We start from the raw sequence: 22647 nt of genomic DNA on the forward strand, positions 1-22647 counted from the left end.
AGACAATTAAGACTGACACTGATTGAAACCGACAACCTTACAATCATAACAATTGACAATGACAGAAAAGCAAAAGGTGCTTCCTTGTCCTCACTTCCCCCTGTCCTTACATCCATGCTAAATTTGACTATCTAGGATCAGGGGTAGGCAATCTCGGCTCTTTTATGACTCATGGACTTCAACTCCCAGAATTCCTGAGCCAGCCTGACTCAGCTTGGAAACCTCTCCCTTTCCCCTCAGCATGGCTGGCTCAGGAATTCTGGGAGTTGAAGTCCACCAGTCATAAAAGAGCCAAGGTTGCCTACCTCTGGGCTAAGTGAATTGTGCGGTCGTTAAGCACATACGCCTTCCCCCCACCCACCCCATCCCTTGACCTGCTTGTCGGTAACCAGCTTGGAAAAGTCACAAAGGACTTTTGCCCCAGGTTATGACCTTTTTTGCCACAGTTGTTCAGCGAATCTCTGCGGTGGTTAAGTGAATCATGCGCTCTTATGACGACAGATAGTCCTTGACTACAATTGTACCCAAAGTTTTGGCTGAGACCGTCTTAAAGTGAGTTTTCCCCATTTTACGACCTTCCTTGCCACACTTATTAAGCGAAGCACTGCAGCTGATAAATGAGTTAACGAATCTAGCTTCCCCCTCCCGACTTTGCTTTTTAGAAGGTCACAAAAGGGGATCGCGAAACCTTGGGTCGTAAGTATGAACCAACTGCTGAGCGTCTGAATTTCAATCACCTGATCGTGGGGGATGCTACAAAGGTCGTAAGTGTGAGCAACGGCCCTGGGTCCCTTTTTCCAGAGCTGTTGCAACTTTGAACGGACACTAAATGAACTGCCGTAAGTCGGGGACTATCTTAGAAAGGTCCTAGTTGCTTCTTTGTCCTATTTCGCGGCGTCCCTCGTCCCCTTGGCTTACCCTGAACCAGGAACAAAAGCCGAGCGTGGCCGAGTGCCAAAACTAGAAATATTTTAGCATGAAAGCCATCGTTCTTTGATCGTTTCCTGGTAGAAAAGCCAGGCTCAGCTTTTGCAAAGTTTAGGATGTCACGTGAAGAGAAAGGGAGCATTGTACGTTTCCCGTGTTTGATGTCAACCCCCCCCCCAGTCCCAGAAACTAATAACCTTAAAAATAAAACCCTAGTGAGGCCACACCTGGAATACCGCAGCCAATTTTGGTCACCATATCACAAAAAGGATGTTGAGAGTTTGGAAAAAGTTCAGAGAAGAGCAACTAAGAGGATGCAAGGCCTGGAGACAAAAACCTACGAAGAACGGCTGCGGGACTTGTGTTTGGCTAGTCTAAAGAAAAGAAGAAACAGGGGAGACACGATAGCAGTATTCCGGTATTTGAGGGGGGGTCACAAAGAAGAGGGGGGGTCAAACTATTCCCCAAAGCACCCAAGGGCAGGACAAGAAACAATGGTTGGAAGCTGATCGAAGAGAGAGAAGGAGAAACTTCTTGACAGTTTAACCAGTGGAACAGCTTGCCACCAGAAATCGTGGGCGCTCCATCACTGGAGATATTTAAGCATATAAGGAACGATTGCTTGGGTAGGTCTAGTTTAATGAAGAGAAGGACGAGGGGGGACATGATAGCAGCCTTCCAGTATCTCAGGGGCTGCCCCAAAGAAGAGGGAGTCAAGCTATTCTCCACAGCGCCTGAAGGCAGGACAAGAAGCAACGGATGGCAACTAATCAAGGAGAGAAGCAACCTAGAACTAAGGAGAAACTTCCTGACAGTGAGAACAATTAACCAGTGGAACAACCTGCCTCCAGAAGCTTTGAATGCTCCAACACTGGAAGTTTTTAAGAAGAGACTGGACAGCCATTTGTCCGAAATGGTGTAGGGTTTCCTGCCTGAGCAGGGGGTTGGACTAGATGACCTCCAAGATCCCTTCCAACTTTACTACTACTACTACTACTACTATAGAAGACCTCCAAGGTCCCTTCTATTCTAAATAAATAAATAGGTTCACCTACCTATATTTTTCTCCTGGAAAGGCCCACTTTTAATTCAGGGAGTCCTCGAAGTACGACTGCAATGGAGCCCAAAATTTCTGTGCTTAAGTGAGGCATTTGTTAAGTCAGTTTAGCCCCATTTTACGACCTTCCTTGCCAAGACTGTTAAGTGAATCACTGCAGTGGTTGAATTAGCAAAGAGAGAGACAGTTTGATCTAGTGGTTAAGGCACCAGGAAAAAAAGCGGAAGACTAAGTTCTAGTTTTGTCTTAGCTATGAATGCCGGTTGGGTGATTTTGAGCCAATCACCAGGAGGCAGTGAGTTGTAGTCCTGCCTTAGGCATGAAAGCCATTGGGTGACTTTGGGCCAATCACCAGGAGGCAGTGAGTTCTAGTCCTGCCTTAGGCATGAAAGCCATTGGGTGACTTTGAGCCAATCATCAGGAGGCAGTGAGTTCTAGTCCTGCCTTAGACATGAAAGCCATTGGGTGACTTTCGGCCAATCACCAGGAGGCAGTGAGTTCTAGTCCTGCCTTAGGCATGAAAGCCATTGGGTGACTTTGGGCCAATCACCAGGAGATGGTGAGTTCTAGTCCTGCCTTAGGCATGAAAGCAATTGGGTGACTTTGGGCCAATCACCAGGAGATGGTGAGTTCTAGTCCTGCCTTAGGCATGAAAGCCATTGGGTGACTTTGGGCCAATCACCAGGAGGTAGTGAGTTCTAGTCCTGCCTTAGACATGAAGGCCATTGGGGGAGTTTGGGCCAATCACCAAGAGACGGTGAGTTCTAGTCCTGCCTTAGGCACGAAAGCCATTGGGTGACTTTGGGCCAATCACCAGGAGGTAGTGAGTTCTAGTCCTGCCTTAGACATGAAATTCATTGGGTGAGTTTGGGCCAATCACCAGGAGACCGTGAGTTCTAGTCCCGCCTAAGATGAAAAACAACTTCGGACTACTCCCTCTCTCTCATCCCAACCCACCTCACAGGGCTGTCGTGTTGACAAGAGAACGAGAAAGCATGTTGGACCTGTTCGCTGCCTTGATTTATTTATTTTTTTAAAAAATAAATAAATAAACAAAGATAGTTGATAAAGAACAAAACGAAACAAAGGGAAACTGAGGCCGGCAAGCAAGCAAAAAACGGGCGCATTTTTCCAAGTCCCAGCTCCTGAGAGAACAGGAAAAGGCACGCTGCGTTTGTAGGCACGTGCGAAGTTTGCGCCCTCTTTCGGAAAAATCGCAGACGGCTTTTGCTCCCCGTGCTGGGAACGCAAGGCCTGGTTTGTCATTAACTAGGTTTGCAGATTTTTCAAGGGCAGCAATCCGGTTCTCATCCACGCCCTCCTGGTCTGGCACCAGCAAAAACAGGGGAGGGGGGAAAATGCTGCAATTTATCCGGGGTGGGGGCTGGGGGAGAGCCAGGAAGGGAAAAAAAACCTGCAATTAGAAACCGAATCCAGATAGTCCTCGGCTTACGACTGCAACGGACCCCCCGCCAAATTTCTGTCGCTAAGTGAGACATTGGCTCGGTGAGTTTTGCCCCGTTTTACGACTTGACTGGCCACGTTTGTGAAGTGAATCACTGCGGTTGTGCAGTTAGGAACAAGGTTGTTAAGTGGTCAGAAGGTCGCAAAAGGGAATCACGTGAGCCCAGTCCAGCTCTTCTCCAAAGCGCCTGATGGTAGGACAAGGAGCAACGGATGGAAACTCATCTCAGCAACTTAGAACTAAGTAGGAATTTCCTGACAGTTAGAACAATTAACCAGCGGAACAGCCTGCCTCCAGAAGCGGTGAATGCTCCAACACTGGAAGTTTTTAAGAAGAGACTGGACGGCCATTTGTCCGAAATGGTATAGGGTTTCCTGTCTGAGCAGGGGGTTGGACTAGATGACCTCCAAGGTCCCTTCCAACTATTATTGTATGTTCTAAGTTTTCAGAATCCAACATCATGAATTGCCTTGTTACCATTAGCTCCTAAACTCTGCAGTAACCGGATCTGAAGGCCCCCCTGGGGACATGATAGCAGTGTTCCTGTATCTCAGGGGCTGCCCCAAAGAAGAGGGAGTCAAGCTCTTCTCCAAAGCGCCTGAAGGCAGGACGAGAAGCAACGGATGGAAACTCATCAAGGAGAGAAGCAACCTGGAACTAAGGAGAAACTTCCTGACAGTGAGAACAATTAATCAGTGGAACAACCTGCCTCCAGAAGCGGTGAATGCTCCAACACTGGAAGTTTTTAAGAAGAGACTGGACAGCCATTTGTCTGGAATGGTATACTGTAGGGCAGTGATGGCGAACCTTTTAGAGACCGAGTGCCCAAACTGCAACCCCAAACCCACTTATGCATTGTCGGGTGCCAGGTGGGTGTGGCCCATTGGCTGGGCGTGGCCCATTGGGGGGCGTGGCTGCAGTGGTAACGGCAGACTGGGCGGGACTAAAAAGTTCAATCAATCAATTCCAACTTTGCAAGATTTCTTTTTTCCCGCAAGAAGTTGAAATTGACTGATTGATTGAACCTCTTTTTTTTGTACATGGCGGCGGAGGCCTAAAGCGAAAAGGTTTTATAAAACCCAGCTGAAGGCCTAGGACTGGGGCGACGGCGTGCGTGCCCACAGAGAGGGCTCTGAGTGCCGCCTCTGGCACCCATGCCATAGGTTCGCCATCACGGGTATAGAGTTTCCTGCCTGAGCAGGGGGTTGGACTAGATGACCTCCAAGGTCCCTTCCAACCTACAATTCTATGTTCTACATTTTCAGAATCCAGCGTCATGAGTCAAAGCCTTGTCACCGTTAGCTCCTAAACTCTGCAGTAACCAGATCTGAAGGCCTACTGGGGACATGATAGCAGTCTTCCAGTATCTCAGGGGCTGCCCCAAAGAAGAGGGAGTCAAGCTGTTCTCCAAAGCACCCGAAGGCAAGAAAAGAAGCAACGGATGGAAACTAATCAAGGACAGAAGCAACCTGGAACTAAAGAGAAACTTTCTGACAGTGAGAACAATTAACCAGTGGAACAACTTGCCACCAGAAGCTGTAGGTACTCCAACACTGGAGGCTTTTAAGAAGACAGTGGGCAGCCATTTGTCTGGAAACTCCCAGAATTCCTGAGCCAGCCACGCTGAGGGGAAAGGGAGAGGTTTCCAAGCTGGCTCAGGAATTCTGGGAGTTGAAGTCCACGAGTCATAAAAGAGCCAAGGTTGCCTACCCCTGGTATAGGGTCTGCTGCTTGAGCAGGGGGTTGGACTAGAAGACCTCCAATGTCCCAACTGTTATTCTGTTACTGTGAGATGTTACGAGAGCCCTCTTCTAAGGAAGTCCATCCGGTGGGACCAAGGGCCTTCTCCGTGGTGGCTCCTTCCCTGTGGAACATCAACCGTGCGGAGATAAGATCGGTCCCCACTTTGACACTCGTTCCAAAGTCCCTGAAGACCTGGTTCTGCCACTCGGCCTGGGGACCCCAAAGTGATGCAGACCCCATCAAGTGATGGGCTTGATTGTTGTTGCCACGGCGGGGGGGGGGGTATACTGTTACTGTCCTGTATTCAAATCTAGCCAAGCCCCCACAATTTGATCTAGTGCAGTGGTTCTCAACCTGTGGGTCGGGACCCCATTTGGGGTCAAACGACCATTTCACGGGGGTCGCCAAACAACGCAGTCCGCCATTTTTTCCCCCCTTTTCCTTAGCTGTGCTACTCCCTTTTATTCTATTGGCTTTTGAAAGCCAATAGAATAGACTCTCTTGAATAGAGTCTAATTCTATTGGCTTTCAAAAGCCAATAGGAATTGTCCAGGCTGACTCTGCCCTGCTGAGCCCGCCAAAAGTCCTAGTCTGCAAACGGTGCTGCACCAGTTGAGTAGTTCTCGACTTACGACCAGTTGAGTAGTCCTCGACTTACGACCGGTTGGGGGATCGCAGCATTAAAAAGGTTGAGAACCACTGATCTAGTGGTTGAAGGCATCAGGATGGAGAGCGGGAGACAGTGAGTTCAAATCCTGCTATTGGGGTTTGGGGTTTTTTGTTTTTGCTGTAAGCTGCACAGCGTCGCCGTGACTGAAAAGGGCAGCCACAACAATTTTCCTAATAAATCACACATCAATAACACCCTTTTCCTTCCTCAAAGAGCTTTCCTCCTGGTTTGGCACACGTCGCCACTCCGGCGGCTGATGCAATTGTTTATCGTCTCCTCTCAGCTCTCCTTTGGGATCAGACTCTGTGGACCAAGTCAAGGCTCCACCCTGCGAAGCGAGGTCCCTAACCGGTGACTTCATCCCCACCGATCGGGTGCCAGATCTGTCGATCCTTTTGCAAGCCGAACCCTCCAGGAGCTGACTTGCGTCAGCTTCAAGGCCTGCAATCCGCAAACCCCACAATGTAAAAATTCTAAAGAAATGCTGGGGTGCCGAGGAGCACAGATAATAGTCTAGAACTGTTCGGGTTCTAGATTCCTATCCCTTTCGGAGAAAAAATTCAACAGGGGATCGACAAGTTGATACACGTGGGGTCCCTCTGAGCTGGGTGGTTTTCTTGTCAATGTTTCATGACCCAAGTAGATAACATCATCGGTGCTAGAAGGGAGTGAGATTTGCAGAGAGGAGGAGGAGGACTGTGGTGCTCTCTGAGCCGAGTGGTTTTCTTGTAGATGTTTCATGACCCAACTAGGTAACATCATCAATGCTGGGAGGGAGGGAGGGAGGGAGGGAGGGAGGGAAGGAAGAAGAGAGGAGGAGGAGGAGGAGGAGGAGGAGGAGGAAGAGGAGGAGGAGAACTGTGGTTCCTTGGTGGTCTCTGAGTTTGGTTGTTTTCTTGTGGATGTTTCATGACCCAACTAGGTAACATCATCAGTGCTAAGAGGGAGGGAGGGAAGAAGGGAGGAGGAGGAGGAGGAGGAGGAGGAAGATGACTGTGGGGTCCTTAGTGCTCTCTAAGCTTGATTGTTTTCTGGTAGATGTTTCATGACCCAACTAGGTAACCTCATCAGTGCTGGGAGGGAGGGAAGGGGGAGAGAAGAAGGGAGGAGGAGGAGGAGGAGGAGGAGGAGGAGGAGGAGGAAGGAGAAAGAGGAGAAGGAGAAGGAGAAGGAGAAGAAGAAGAAGAAGAAGAAGAAGAAGAAGAAGAAGAAGAAGAAGAAGAAGAAGAAGAAGAAGAAGAAGAAGAAGAAGAAGATGATGATGATGATTGTGGGGTCCTTGATGCTCTCTGAGCTTGGGGGTTTCCTTACAGACATTTCATGACCCAACTAGGTAACGTCATCGGTGCTGGGAGAGAGGGAAGTAGGGAGGAGCAAGAGAACTGTGGTTCCGTGGTGCTTTCTGAGTTTGCTTGTTTTCTTGTAGATGTTTCATGATTCTACTAGATAACTACTAGACAACTCATTCATCAATGCTGGGAGGGAGGGGGAGGAGGAAGAGGGCCACCCATGGGTCCTTGGTGCTAGCTGATGCAAACCTCTGAGCTTGGCGGTTTTCTCGCCGGCGTTTCATGACCCACCTAGGTAACATCATCAGTGCTATAGTAACAGAACGGTAACCAGTAACATCACCAGCGCTGATGACGTTACTCAGGTGGGCCTTGAAACATCTGCAAGAAAACCACCAAGCTCAGAGAGCACCACAACTAAAGTTCCATAATTAGGTAATTCCCTAATTAAGTAGTTCCCTAAATCAAGGGAACTTGCAGGAGTCTTCTCCAGCCCCATAGTTCAAAGAATGGAGGCCTTGGAACTCTGGTGCTGGAGAAGACTCCTGCGAGTCCCCTGGACTGCAAGGTGATCAAACCGGTCAGTCCTAGAGGAGATCAACCCCAAGTGCTCTTTAGAAGGCCAGATCCTGAAGTTCAACTCAAGTACTTTGGCCATCTAATGAGAAGGAAGGACTCCCTGGAGAAGAGCCTGATGCTGAGAAAGATGGAGGGCAAGAGAAGAAGGGGACGACAGAGAAGGAGGTGGATGGATGGAGTCACTGAAGCAGGAGGCGTGAGCGTCAATGGACTCCAGAATAGATGGTAAAGAACAGGAAGGCCTGGAGGAACATGGTCCATGGAGTCACGATGGGTCGGACACGACTTCGCAACTAACAACAACTAAATCAAGGAGCTACCAAGAAAAAAACCACATCCGCACCAACATTAGCAAGTCAAACCATTTGTATCATAAGAGAGAGCAACCCCCCTCCCTTCTAGCACTGATGTTGTTCCCTAGCTGGGTCATGAAACGTCTGCAAGGAAACCACCAAGCTCAGAGAGCACCAGGGACCCCACAGTCCTCCTCCTCCTCCTCCTCCTCCTCCTCCCACACCCCACTCCCTCCTTGCACTGATGACATTACCTAGTTGGGTCATGAAATGAACTCGGAACAGAGAGGACAAATATCACAGAAAACCCTTTTAGGCTGGAGCCCTGGTGGGGCAGTGGCAAGAACGCAATATTGCAGGCAAATTCTGCCGACTGCCAGCAGTTCGATTCTCAATGGCTCAAGGTTGACTCAGCCTTCTGTCCTTCCGAGGTTGGTAAAATGAGGACCCGGATTGTTGGGGGCAAGAGGCTGACTTTGTAAACAACTTAGAGCAGGCTGTAAAGGACAGTGAAGCGGTATATAAATGTAAGTCCTATTCCTATTCCTATCCTATTCTATTCCTGTTCTGATTCTATTCTATTCTATTCTATTCTATTCTATTCTATTCTATTCTATATTCTATTCTATTCTATTCTATTCTGTTCTGTTCTGCTCTATTCTATTCTTATCATTATTCTATTCTATTCTATTCTATTCTATTCTATTCTATTCTATTCTATTATCATTATTCTATTCTATTCTATTCTTAATTCTATTCTATTCTATTCTATTCTATATTCTATTCTGCTGTGTTCTGCTCTATTCTATTCTTATTATTCTATTCTATATTCTATTCTATATTCTATTCTATATTCTGCTCTATTTTATTCTTATCATTATGCTTTTTTTTTCTACTCTACTCTACTCTACTCTACTCTACTCTACTCTATTGCCATGGTGGCGCAGTGGTTAGAATGAAGTATTGCAGGCTAACTCTGCCCACTGCCAGCAGTTCGATTCTCACCAGCTCAAGGTTGACTCAGCCTTCCGTCCTTCCGAGGTCGGTAAAATGAGGACCCGGATTGTTGGGGGGGGGGGCAAATAGGCCGACTGTGCAAACTGTTGAGAGAGGGCTGTAAGCGCAGTGCGAAGCAACATACTATATAAATCTAAGTGCTCTTGCTGTAAGGCTGGCTACCACAACAGAAAACCCTTTCTCTAAATTTCCACAGGAGAGACGTTTTTTAACGTCCCATAATATTCTTATCAAATAGAGATGGGAAAGTTTCTAACTACAGGTAGTCCTTACAACAGTTCATTTAGTGACCATTCAAAGTCACAAAAGCACTGGAAAAAAACGACACGGCCATTTTTTCACCCTGATGACCGTTGCAGCGTCCATGTGGTCCTGTGATCAAAATTCGGTCACTCGGCAACTGACTCATATTTACGACGGACGCAGCGTCCTGGGGGGTCACGTGGTCCCCTTCTGCGACCTTCTGACAAGCAAAATCAATGGGGGAAGCCCTATTCACTTAATGACTAACTGCAGGGACTCACTTAGCAACTGTGGCAAAAAAGGGCCATAAAATGAGGCAAAACTCATTTTTATAATAATAATAACAACAACAACAATAACAACAATAATAATAAAGTTGGAAGGGACCTTGAAGGTCATCTAGTCCAACTCCCTGTTCAGGCAGGAAACCCTATACCATTTCGGACAAATGGCTGTCCAGTCTCTTCTTAAAAACTTCCGGTGTTGGAGCATTCACAGCTTCTGGAGGCAGGTAGTTCCACTGGTTAATTGCTCTAACTGTCAGGAAGTTTCTCCTTAATGCTAGGTTGCTTCTTTCTTTGTTAGTTTCCATCCATTGTTTCTTGTCCTGCCTTCAGGCACTTTGGAGAATAGCTTGACTCCCTCTTCTTTGGGGCAGCCCCTGAGATACTGGATGACTGCTATCATATCCCCCCTCGTCCTTCTCTTCGTTAAACTAGACAATTCCAGCAACCGTTCCTCATATGTTTTAGCCTCCAGTCCCCTAATCATCTTCGTTGCTCTTCTCTACACTCTTTCTAGAGTCTCAGCATCTTTTTTACATCGTGGTGACCAAAACTGGATGCCGTATTCCAAGTGCGGCCTTACCAAGGCCTTGTAAAGTGGTATTAACACTTCACGTGATCTTGATTCTATCCCTCTGTTAATGCAGCCTAGCACTGTGTTGGTCTTTTTGGCAGCTGCAGCACACAGCTGGTTCCTATTTAAGTGATTGTCCATTAGGACTCCGAGATCCCTCTCACAGTTACTACTATTGAGCAAGGTACAAACATCTCACTTAGCAACAGATAAATTTGGGCTCAAATTTGTGGTCGTAAGTTGAGGACTGCCCGTATTTGTAGACCTGTTATGTAAGGGGAGCAGAAACTATGAGTTGCAGTCTTCAGCCCGGGTGGATTTTTTTATGAATGACCTACCGGTATTTGTTATTTGTTATTTTTTTCTTACACACTTTTTTTTTTTAAAAAATTACTATTAGTATCAGGTGATGGATTGTCACCTTGTTTCTTCTTTTTTCTTTATTTTGTATTTTAACTTTGGAAAAAAGTAAAAAAAAAAAAAAAAAAGAAATCCCTTCTCTCATTTAAGTGGCCTTTCCTTTGCATAAACCACCAAAGAGTTTCTAAATAATAAACCCGCTATAAACAGAAGCCACAATTGCCCAACCTCACACCAAACTGGAATAAAGACGGAGCCTCTGGTCCTTATTTAAAACAAAACAAAACACAGCTGAATTTCTTCTGCAGGTCAGAGCCGTGGTTCGTCAACAAGAGTCGCTCAAAGCATGTGCCGAGCGCAAAGCCAGCACCCCCAAATGCATCTGATATAAAACTGCGTGCTGGAGAGCCATTTTTAACAACGACCCACAGTTGCAAAGGGGAAAAAAACGACTCCGTTCTCCTGGGCTACAAAAAAAAAAAAACCACACAATTTTTTGGTCCCTCCAGAATTTAATTTCCTTCTGAAGGGAAAGTCAAGGCTGGCTTGAAGAAGCCCAGTAAAGTTATTTTTAAGCTCCACTTGGCGTGCCGTTCTAAACTGGAACATTTCAATCATTGTTTATTTCAAGATAATTTGCGGGTTGCCTTCATACTCAGCATTCTTGAATTCACCCAGTACCTTTGCCCACACTTAAGTAAACATACACACTCGATTCAATTAATCAGGATTTTTCCAACACACACACCCACACCCCGTTATCACAAACTCTCCCCCCAAGAGACGGGCGCAGAAAACCTCACTTAAGTTAAAACTGGGGAGGGGGGGACTGTTGTGTGAACGCAAGCCGAGCTTTGATTCCAGGACCTCAAAATGGGTTGCAATTCCAGGCAAAGCTCCACAACAACAATCCGAAGCTAGGAGAAAATTGAGCCAGAAAACATGGGGGAGGAGAGGGAAAAAAAAAAAAACAATTCCTCCAAATCACAATTTTTCAAACCAAGAGGAGGGGATGAAAGACACCCCCCCCATCTCCTCCCCACGTCCTTTGCCAGCCCCCTGCTCCACAACTCACATTTAGAAAAGACTTGCCTGCTTTTGTCAAAAGCCAGTGGGGAGAGTTGCACGTTCTCCGTGCAAGAACGAGACGGCGAAGGACGACGCAGAAGGCTTCTGAAAGGGACCCTTACCTTGATGTTCCAGGTGGTTTTCTTCACATCGCTCAGGCAAAAACCCCGGGTTGAAGTTGCTTCTTTTGTAGGCACTCTGGAGGAAGAAAAAAAAGGGAAAGCAGACACTAATAGCTGGTGGGAAGAACGTCCATCACCTGTTTGCTCAAAGAAAAGCTGGATTCAGCCTCGTTCCCACAGATGGCTGGAGCCAACCAGGAAGTTTGCGAGCTTGCAAACAGCCAGGCTCATTAACTCTTCTCTGGCAAGCTGGCAATTTTTCAGAAATTAAAAACTTTTCATCAGCCTAATAAAATGGATAATGGGAGACCTCTTGTTGCCTGTGTACAGTGTGGAAGGAGACAAGGGGACAGCCATTTGCGGAACTAGAGACTCGACTATGGAAACCTATTTGGAATCGAAAGAAACCCAGAATGAGATATTAATAATAATAATAATAATAATAATAATAATAATAATAACAACTTAACAATTGTCGATAAGAAAGACAAAAAAGTCTGGATAGTGGACATGGCAGTGCCTGTAGACAGCAGAATAGAAGAGAAAGAGCTGGAGAAGATAACAAAATACAAAGACCTACAAATAGAAATAGAAAGACTGTGGCAAAAGCAAGCAAGGGTAGTACCACTAGTCATAGGCTCCTTGGGTGCAATCCCAAAACAACTGGAGCACCACTTGAACACCATTGGCATTGACAAATTCGCTATTAGTCAATTGCAAAAGGCGGCCTTACTAGGAACTGCTTCCATCCTGCGACAATACCTGTAATACCATCAAACATCCACATCTGCCTATCCCAGGTCCTGGGTAAGGACTCGATAGGTAGACAAAATGTCAAATCCAGTCTGAACATCTGGCTGACTGTGCGATGATCCATAATAATAATAATAATAGCGGCATGACAAAGTAGCAACAATGGTGCATTGGAAGATCTGCAAAAAATATCATTTGCCTGTAAGCAAGAACTGGTGGGATCATAAAATAGAGAAAGTCATAGAAAATGATAAAGTTCAACTGCTCTGGGACTTCAGAATTCAAACAGACAAGCACCTGCAACATAACACCCCAGACTTAACAATTGTCGATAAGAAAGACAAAAAAGTCTGGATAGTGGACGTGGCAGTGCCTGGAGACAGCAGAATAGAAGAGAAAGAACTGGAGAAGATAACAAAATACAAAGACCTACAAATAGAAATAGAAAGACTGTGGCAAAAGCAAGCAAGGGTAGTACCAATAGTCATAGGCTCCTTGGGTGCAATCCCAAAACAACTGGAGCACCACTTGAACACCATTGGCATTGACAAATTCGCTATTAGTCAATTGCAAAAGGCGGCCTTATTAGGAACTGCTTCCATCCTGCGACGATACCTGTAATACCATCAAACATCCACATCTGCCTATCCCAGGTCCTGGGTAAGGACTCGATAGGTAGACAAAATGCCAAATCCAGTCTGAACATCTGGCTGACTGTGTGATGATCAATAATAATAATAATAATAGTAAAGTTGGAAGGGACCTTGGAGGTCATCTAGTCCAACCCCCTGCTCAGGCAAGAAACCCTATACCATTTCGGAGAAATGGCTGTCCAGTCTCTTCTTAAAAACTTCCAGTGTTGGAGCATTCACCGCTTCTGGAGGCAGGTTGTTCCACTGATTAATTGTTCTAACTGTCAGGAAGTTTCTCCTTATTTCTAGGTTGCTTCTCTCCTTGATGAGTTTCCATCCATTGCTTCTTGTCCTGCCTTCAGGCGCTTTGGAGAAGAGCTTGACTCCTTCTTCTTTGGGGCAGCCCCTGAGATATTGGAAGACTGCTATCATGTCCCCCCTCATCCTTCTCTTCATTAAATATTAAATTTGAGATGATAATTATGGATGATAAAATGTTTATAGCAATTCGGACTGTTTTAGATTTGGTTTTTGTTTAAAAGGGAGGCTATTATGAAATAATTTAGAATTTAATATTGAAGGATAGTAAGTATATGTATTTTTTTGTGTATGTTTGTTTTTTCTTGTTTGTGTTTTTTTTTTGAATGAGATGGAATTAATAATTGGAGAATTACTGAAAAAGAATAGAAATATAGTTGAGAAATATAAGAACTTAGTTTTGGAGCTAATATGTTTAAATAAGAGAAATTTGGGGTCCCTGAATAGTAAAATAAATAGGTTAATTTAAATTTAAATATTTGAAAAATTAATAAAGATTAAAACAGGATCTTTGGGATAGATAAGGAGCTTTTGTAAATGTTTAGTGATGAATGAAATTCATATTTAGCTATATATTTAATGAAAATCTGTGTTAGAAATGTACTAATGAGACTACAATAATTTAAACAGATAGCGCTAGTTTTGATTTAAGCACTTAATTTATATATAGCAATATATTAATGAACGAATTGGTTATAGGATTGTACTAATTTGATTATTATATTGATATTGAGCGGTTGAAAGTTTCTATTGATTAAGGAAACTTATATTTAGATATATTAATGAATGAATTTATTTGAATCTATTTAATTACTGTATAATATTCTACATAGAGAGGGAAATTTTGACAGACATTGTGTGAATTGTATATTTATTATGTTGTTGTTTCTTTTGTAATTGACCACCATATCTCCACGCTGGCTCTTAAGCTTCTGTTGGTGTAAAATGGAAAATCAATAAAAATTGTTTATAAAAAAAAACAACTTTTCATCCAAAAGGCTTAAGCCCATCGTCCTGTCAGAGAAGAAGCTGTAGTGCAGTGGTTCTCAACCTGTGGGTCGGGACCCCATTTGGGGTCGAACGACCATTTCACGGGGGTCGCCAAACAACGCAGTCCGCCATTTTTTCCCCCTTTTCCTTAGCTGTGCTACTCCCTTTTATTCTATTGGCTTTTGAAAGCCAATAGAATAGACTCTCTTGAATAGAGTCTAATTCTATTGGCTTTCAAAAGCCAATAGGAATTGTCCAGGCTGTCTCTGCCCTGCTGAGCCCGCCAAAAGTCCCATTCTGCAAACGGTGCTGCACCAGTTGAGTAGTCCTCGACTTACGACCGGTTGGGGGTCGCAGCATTAAAAAGGTTGAGAACCACTGCTGTAATGCTTTCTGACTCGAAGAATCAATACGGCTGGAAGGGATCCTGGAGGTCTTCTATTCCAGCCCCGTCAGAGACAAGAAAGCTTATTGTATGCTGGACCAAAGGCTGTCCGTTCTGGCCAGGGCTATAACAAGACCCATCAACAAAGCCACCAACTTGGTCAGTAGCACTTTAGCATTCCTACTTGGGGGGGCAAATGTCCATTTATTTATTTATTGCTGTCCTGCTTTGATTACTTTGCAAATAATTCAAGATGGCAAAGACACCCAATAGATCTTCCTCCTCCTATTTTCCTGAACAACAACCTTATGAGGTAGGTTGGCCGGAGAGAGAGACGGGGGGGGGGATTGGCCAAAAATCACTCAGCTGGGTTTAAAGGCCAAGGCGTTAGTAGAACTCACCATCTCCCAAAGTCACCCAGCCAGCTTTTGTGCATAAGGTGGGATTAGAACTCAGAGCCTCCTGGGGACTGGCCCAAAATCACCTAGCCAGCTTTCGTGCCCTAAATAGCACTAGAACTCATGGTCTCTGGGTCACTGGCCCACTCAACCAATTTTTGTGCCATAGACGACACTAGAACTCACAGTCTCCTGGTTATTGGCCCAAAGTCACTCAGCCAACTTTTGTGCCTTAGACGACACTAGAACTCACAGTCTCCGGGTGATTGGCCCAAAATCACTCAGCCAACTTTTGTGCCAGACACTAGAACTCACAATCTCCTGGTTATTGGCTCAAAGTCACTCAGCCAACTTTTGTGCCTTAGATGGGACTAGAACTCACAGTCTGCTGGTTATTGGCCCAAAAAGTCACTCAGCCAACTTTTGTGCCTTAGACGACACTAGAATTCACAGTCTCCGGGTGATTGGCCCACTCAGCCAACTTTTGTGCCATAGACACTAGAACTCACAGTCTCCTGGTTATTGGCCCAAAGACACTCAGCTTTGGTGATTGGCTCAAAGTCACCTAGCCGTTTTTCTAGTCCCTAAGGCAAGACTAGAACTCACCATCTCCTGCTTTCTGGCCTGGTGCCTTCATCCCTAGACCTCTGTTCTGCGGCGTCCACACAACCCTGCCTTCAAGCCAATCCCGGGTAGAACCATATCGTCCTTAGCTAGTTCCATTTTAAAACTTTCCGGCAGTCAACAAAGCTCAGCACTTTGACTTGGGTACAATCCAAGATATTTTATTTTTGGCTTCTTGAGGCTGGTGTGAAAACACACACACACACACACACACAAACACAAACTGCTCCAGTCTGTAGCCACCCTCCCCCTGATCTCAGGAGGATCAGATTTTTTTTTTTTTTGAAGTGGCTTTTCCCTGTATTCACCTGTCAATCTTCCAGGTAGACCATACCTACGAAACCACGCAGGCTAATCCGGCTTTGCCTACTATAAGGTTACAGTAACAGAATCTCTGCAAGCTTGGATGCGCTTCCCACCTCCTTCCTTTCATCTTCGTGAGAACTGGGATTGGCAGCGTGTGTGTGTGTGTGTGTGTGTGTGTGTGTGTGTGTGTGTGTGTGTGTGTGTTGTCTGAGGCGCCTTCTCCGGTTACAGTTCCGGACGGGACTCCGGTTTCTCTTCTCTGACCATGGTCTTAGTTGCCACACTTCCTCCTGTTTCTCAAGGGGATTCCCACCTGCCCATTAGGTCACCAGATCTCCGAGTTGATCCAGAGATCTGGCTTAGAAACAGCCTTAACAGCAGACACCTGTTAGCTGGCACTGATGACCTTAACCTAATCTGAGTCATGAAACCTCTGCAAGAAAACGACCAATGTCAGAGAGCAGCAAGGACCCCCACAATCGTCTGCCTTTTTCTCCTCCTCCTCCCCTTCCCAAACCACACTCCCTTCTAGCACTGATGATGTTACCTAGTTGGGTCATGAAACGTTTGCAAGGAAACCATCAAGCTCAGAGAGCACCAGGGACCCCACAGCCTTCCTCCTCCTCTTCCTCCTCCCCCCCACTCCCTTCTAGCACTGATGATATTACCTAGTTGGGTCATGAAATGTCTGCAAGAAAAGGACCAAGCCCAGATAACACTAAGGACCCCATGGTGCTGCTGTTCCTCTTCCTCCTCCTCCTCCTCCTCCTCCTCCTTCACCATCACCACCACCACCACCACCACAAACCCCACTGCCTTCTAGCACTGATTATGTTACCTAGTTGGGTCATGAAACGTCTGCAAGAAAACGACCAAGCCCAGAGAACACTAAGGACTCTATAGTGCTCCTCCTCCTCCTCCTCCTCCTCCTCCTCCTCCTCCTCCTCCTCCTCCTCCTTCACCACCACCACTACCACCACCACCACCACCACAAACCCCACTGCCTTCTAGCACTGATCATGTTACCTAGTTGGGTCATGAAACGTCTGCAAGAAAACGACCAAGCCCAGAGAACACTAAGGACCCCATGGTGCTCCTCCTCCTCCTCCTCCTCCTCCTCCTCCTCCTCCTCCTCCTCCTCCTCTACCACCACCGCCACCACAAACCCCACTGCCTTCTAGCACTGATGATGTTACCTAGTTTGGGTAATGCAATGTCTGCAAGAAAACCACCCAGCTAGGACTTTTTATGCATACGCTGAAATGAACATGGCGTTGCAATGACCGACTGAGTCTTTTGCTAATAACTGATACGGTTCTGACTCCATTGATCCATGATGCCATTAAGCCAATCCAGGTGTTCGACTCCATGCTTAAAAGCCACGAGGGCTGGACGATGGGGAAAGGGGGGGGAAGTGGGGATCCATTAAAGCAGAGCCCCCCCCCAACCTTTCGGGTACCAGGGACCGGTTCCGTGGAGAGAAGTTTTTCCGCAGACCGGAGAGTGCGTGGTTTTGTGTGCTGCCTGCATCCCACGGAGGGGGTTCACTTGTTTGTGCGGACCGGTTGCCGGCGTGCTGCAGCCGAAGGTTGGGGACCTCTGCATTAAGGAATTTCTCAGTAGGTATGTGGAGTACATCTGTTGTAGCAGCTTTTTGGCAATCTGCTAGGACAGTGGTTCTCAACCTTTCTAATGCCGCAACCCCATAATACAGTTCCCCATGTTGTGGTGACCCCCAACCACTTATACATCACCGGGTGCCAGGGGCATGGCCAAAGAAAAGGGGAAAAAAATGGTGGACAGCCTTGTTTGGCGACCCCCGTGAAATGGTCGTTCGACCCCAAATGGGGTCCCGACCCACAGGTTGAGAACCACTATGCTAGGAGAAGTCACTGCAAAAAGGCATCACCATTTCAGAGAAAAACCTTCTTCACAGCCACAGTTGCATTTCGACACCCCCAGCCCTTTGGCAAACCAACAAATAAGCTTAGAGCCTACGGCGATTCTCCATCATCCAGGCCATGGGTTGTCCCAAAGGCAACTGGGCTTTCTTCGGGGGGGGGGAGGTTTCCTGGAGAATATTCCACTTCTCATCCACAAAGCTTGTTCAGTTCTGAAACTTCTTCCGAACTGAAGAAGCTTCTTGGAGAAGAAGCGAAATGTTTTCAAGGGGGGAAAAAAACACCCCCAAAAGTCCAATTTTGGAAAAGCATCTTTCGGGCAATGAAGCTCAGAGAGCACCAAGGATCCCACAATCCTCCTCCTCCTCCTCCTCTTTGCAAACTCCCTTCCCTCCTAGCACTGATAATGTTACCTAGTTGGGTCACGAAATGTCTGCCATAAAAGAACAAAGCTCAGAGAGCATCAAGAACTCCCACAGTCTTCCTCCTCTCTCTCTTCCTCCTCTTCTTCCTCCTCCGCTTCCTCCTCCCCCAAAACCCCACTTTCTTTTAACACTGATGATGTTACCTAGTTGGGTAATGAAACATCTGCAAGAAAACAAACAAACAGAGAGAGGACTCCACAGACTGAGGACTCCACTGTCATTGTTGTCGTCGTCGCCGTCCTCCTCCTCCTCCTCTTCCTCCTCCTCCCCCTCCTCTTCCTCCTCCCCCTCCTCTTCTTCTTTGCAAACTCTCTCTCTCCTAGCACTGATAACGTTACCTACTTGGGTCATGAAATGTCTGCAATAACAGAACAAAGCTCAGAAATTATCAAGAATCCCCAAAGTCTTCCTCCTCTTTCTCTTCCTCCTCTTCCTCTTCCTCCTCCCCCAAAACCCCACTCCCTTTTAACACTGATGATGTTACCTAGTTGGGTCATGAAATGTCTGCACGAAAACAAACAAACTGAGAGAGCACTGAGGACTCCACAGTCTTCTTCCTCCTCCTCCTCCTCCTCCTCCTCCTCCTCCTCCTCCTCCTCCTCCTCCTCCTCTTCTTTGTAAACTCCCTCCCTCTTAGCACTGATAATGTTACTTAGTTGGGTCACGAAATGTCTGCAATAAAAGAACAAAGCTCAGAGAGCATCAACAACTCCCATAGTCTTCCTCCTCTTTCTCTTCCTCCTCTTCCTCTTCCTCCTCCCCCAAAACCCCACTCCCTTTTAACACTGATGATGTTACCTAATTGGGTCATGAAACGTCTGCAAGAAAACAAACAAACAGAGAGAGGACTCCACAGTCGTCATCGTTGCTGTCCTCCTCCTCCTCCTCTTCCTCCTCCTCTTCCTCCTCTTCCTCCTCTTCCTCCTCCTCCTCCTCTTCCTCCTCCTCTTCTTCTTTGCAAACTCTCTCTCTCCTAGTACTGATAATGTTACCTACTTGGGTCATGAAATGTCTGCAATAACAGAACAAAGCTCAGAAACCATCAAGAATCCCCAAAGTCATCCTCCTCTTTCTTCCTCCTCCTCCTCTTCCTCCCCACAAACCTCACTCCATTCTAGCACTGTTAATGTTACCTAGTTGGGTCATGAAACGTCTGCAATAAAAAAGCAAAGCTTGACAAAGTTACAACATCACTGAAAAAAGGGATTTATGACCCGTTTTTCAAGCTACAACCATCCCAGAATCCCCCCCCCCCCCGTGGTCACCTCATTAAAATCCAGACACTTGGCAACTGACTCGTAGTTATGACGGTTGCAGGGTCTCAGAGTCACGCCATCCCCTTTTTGCGACCTCCTAGAAAGCCAAGTCAACGGGAGAAGCCCGATTCAGTTAACAACCGCGTTACTCACTTAACAACCGCAGTGATTCATTTAACGAGAGTGGCCAAAACAAGTCGTAAAATGGGGCAAAACCCGCTAAACAACCGTCTCACTAAAGCAACAGAAATCTTAGGCTGAACTGTGGTCCTAAGTCAAGAATTATCTGTATGGTTTTGCTGAAAACCAGGGTTTGTATGAGTTCCTGAAACCACATATATAAGGTTGCGCAGCCCAGAATGTGAACTCCTAGCTCCTGGGGAGGAAAGCTATGGCAAATCTAGACAGCATACTAAAAAGCAGAGACGTCACCCTGCCAACAAAAGTGCGTATAGTCCAGGCCATGGTTTTCCCAGTTGCAATGTAGGGCTGTGAAAGTTGGACCATAAGAAAGGCCGAGCGCCAAATGGAGGCCTTTGAACTCTGGTGCTGGAGAAGACTCCTGCAAGTCCCCTGGACTGCAAGACGATCAAACCGGTCAGTCCTAGAGAAGATCAACCCTAACTGCTCTTTAGAAGGCCAGATCCTGAAGTTGAAACTCAACTATGTTGGCCGCCTAATGAGAAGGAAGGACTCATTGGAGAAGGGCCTGATGCTGGGAAAAATGGAGGGCAAGAGAAGAAGGGGACACAGAGAAGGAGGTGGCTGGATGGAGTCCCTGAAGCAGGAGGCATGAGCTTAAATGGACTCCAGAAGATGGTAGAGGACAGGAAGGCCTGGAGGAACGTGGTCCATGGGGTCGCGATGGGTCGGACACGACTTCGCAACTAACAAGAAGAAGAAGAAGAAAAATATCTATTTCTCAGAGACGATGGCTTTAAGAGTATTTATTTAACGCCAAGAAAGGCAGAGGCTGGCATTAGCATTTTTTACTGTTCATTGTCGTATTAAAATAAATAAATAAAACAGAGTCAGCAGGGGTATCAATTTAATAAATTGCTGTTCCTACTCTTATCAGAGCCTGTTTGCGTCCCGTTTAAAGAACAGCATGCCAAATATAATCACTCACAGTCTCGCTTCCAAGGGAATATTTAGAATATTTGTCTACAAATATTGCAAATTAATAGGTGCATTAAAAGGGAAAAATCAGAAAGCCAACTGTTCTTTTTTTTTTACTTTCCATTTTCTTTTCTCTATCTTGTTAAATCTGCCTCATTTTGGCATTTTTTCCCCCTTTCGTTTGCATGTACAAAGACACACACACACACACACACACTGAGAAACAAAACAATGGAGACTTTGGTCTTAAATAATCAGCTTACTATTGAAATCTTTCTCGTATTCACAATTATTTTGATGAAAATGACAGCAGATCTTTCCCCCCCCCCCAGTGTTATATTCTCCTTTGGATGAAAAAGTCAAATAATTTTTATGCTTGTATCATTGACATCCTAAATTGTAAATTACAGGTAATCCTCGGCATACGACCGCAATGGAGCCCAAAATTTCCGTTGCTAAGCAAGACCGTTGTTAAGGTGAGCATTGCCCCATTTTACGACCTTTCAGTGCCATACTGGGTCAATGCAAACGAGAAAAGAGGCGTTAGGTTTTGTCAACCGTGCCAAGTCAAGAAAGCCTATATGGTCTGGTAAATAAGACACCACTCTAGAAAGTGGGAGACAGTAAGTTCTAGTCCCACCTTAAGTATATAAAAGCTGGCTGGGTGACTGTGAGTTCTAGTCCTGTCTTAGCCACGGTAGCCAACTGTGTGACTTTGGGCCAATCACCAAGTGACCAAACTTGGCTGTGGTATTCCAGGTGTGGTCTCACTAGGGTTTTATATTTAAAGTTATTAGTTTCTCGGGGGGGGTAGGGAGCAACATCAAACACGGGAAACGTACAATGCTCCCTTTCTCTTCATGTGACATCCTAAACTTTGCCAAACCGGCTGGAGCTGAGCCCGGCTTTTCTACCAGGAAACGATCAAAAACGACGGCTTTGATGCTGAAATATTTCTAGTTCTGGCGCTCGGCCACGCTCGGCTTTTGTTCCTGGTTCAGGGTAAGCCAAGGGGACGAGGGACGCCGTGAAATAGGACAAAGAAGCAACTAGGACCTTTCTAAGATAGTCCCCGACTTACGGCAGTTCATTTAGTGTCCGTTCAAAGTTGCAACAGCCCTGGAAAAAGAGGCCCAGGACCGTTTCTCACACTTACGACCTTTGTAGCATCCCCCTACGATCACGTGATTGAAATTCAACATCTTTTTTGTGATATGGTGACCAAAATTGGTTACAGTATTCCAGGTGTGGTCTTACTCGGGCTTTACTAGGGTTCTGTGGAGAGAGTTTTTTCCGCGGACCGGGGAGGGGGGAACGTGGTTTTGCACATGCTTCCTGCATCCCATGGATGGGGCTTTGCTTGTTTGCGTGGACTGTTTTCTAGCATGCCGTGGACCGGTGGAGGTCCACAGACTGGGTGTTGGGGCCCCATGGGCTACAGGACAGACAGAGAAACCAGCCATTCGAAGCGACAGCAGTGTGGTGATTCTCCCCCACCAGCAGATACAGGTGGTCCTCGACTTACGACCACAAGGGAGCCCAAAATTTCTGTTGTTAAGTGAGACGTTTGCAAAAGTGAGCTTTGTCCTATTTTTATGACTTTTCTTTCCTCCATTGTTAAGTGAATCACCACAGTTGATCAGTTAGTAACCCGGTTGTTAAGTGAATCGGGCTTCCCCATTGCCTTTGCTTGTCAAAAGGTCGCAAAAGGGGATCACGTGACTCAACCCGGGACATGCAACCGTCATAAATATGAACCAATTGCCAAGCCTTTGAATTTTGATCACGTGACCGTGGGGATGCTGGAAAGGTCGTAACTGTGAAAAATGGGCAGAAGTCGCTTTTTTTC

At 46.2% G+C, this 22647-nt stretch overlaps 1 protein-coding gene across 6 annotated transcripts in view; it reads right to left on the minus strand.

Annotated features, from left to right (window-relative positions):
- LZTS3 (leucine zipper tumor suppressor family member 3) overlaps positions 1–22647 on the minus strand; it is a 38660-nt gene that overhangs the window by 10258 nt on the left and 5755 nt on the right. Inside the window, exons 1-2 of one of the 6 annotated variants that reach the window (XM_039368388.1) lie at positions 15774–16216; positions 11692–11767 (exon numbers count right to left, since the gene is read on the minus strand). The exons of 1 other annotated variant lie outside the window; for it this stretch is intronic. The gene's annotated coding sequence lies outside the window, so the exon portion shown is untranslated. Of the gene's footprint in view, positions 1–11576; positions 12116–15773; positions 16217–22647 lie in introns of those variants that run through there. 4 more of the 6 variants (XM_039368387.1, XM_039368389.1, XM_039368393.1 and 1 more) reach the window with 4 other exon arrangements.

The sequence above is a fragment of the Crotalus tigris genome, unplaced genomic scaffold, assembly GCF_016545835.1.
Source record: "Crotalus tigris isolate CLP2741 ecotype Arizona unplaced genomic scaffold, ASM1654583v1 scf7180000020772.518028, whole genome shotgun sequence".
Taxonomy (NCBI): domain Eukaryota; kingdom Metazoa; phylum Chordata; class Lepidosauria; order Squamata; family Viperidae; genus Crotalus; species Crotalus tigris.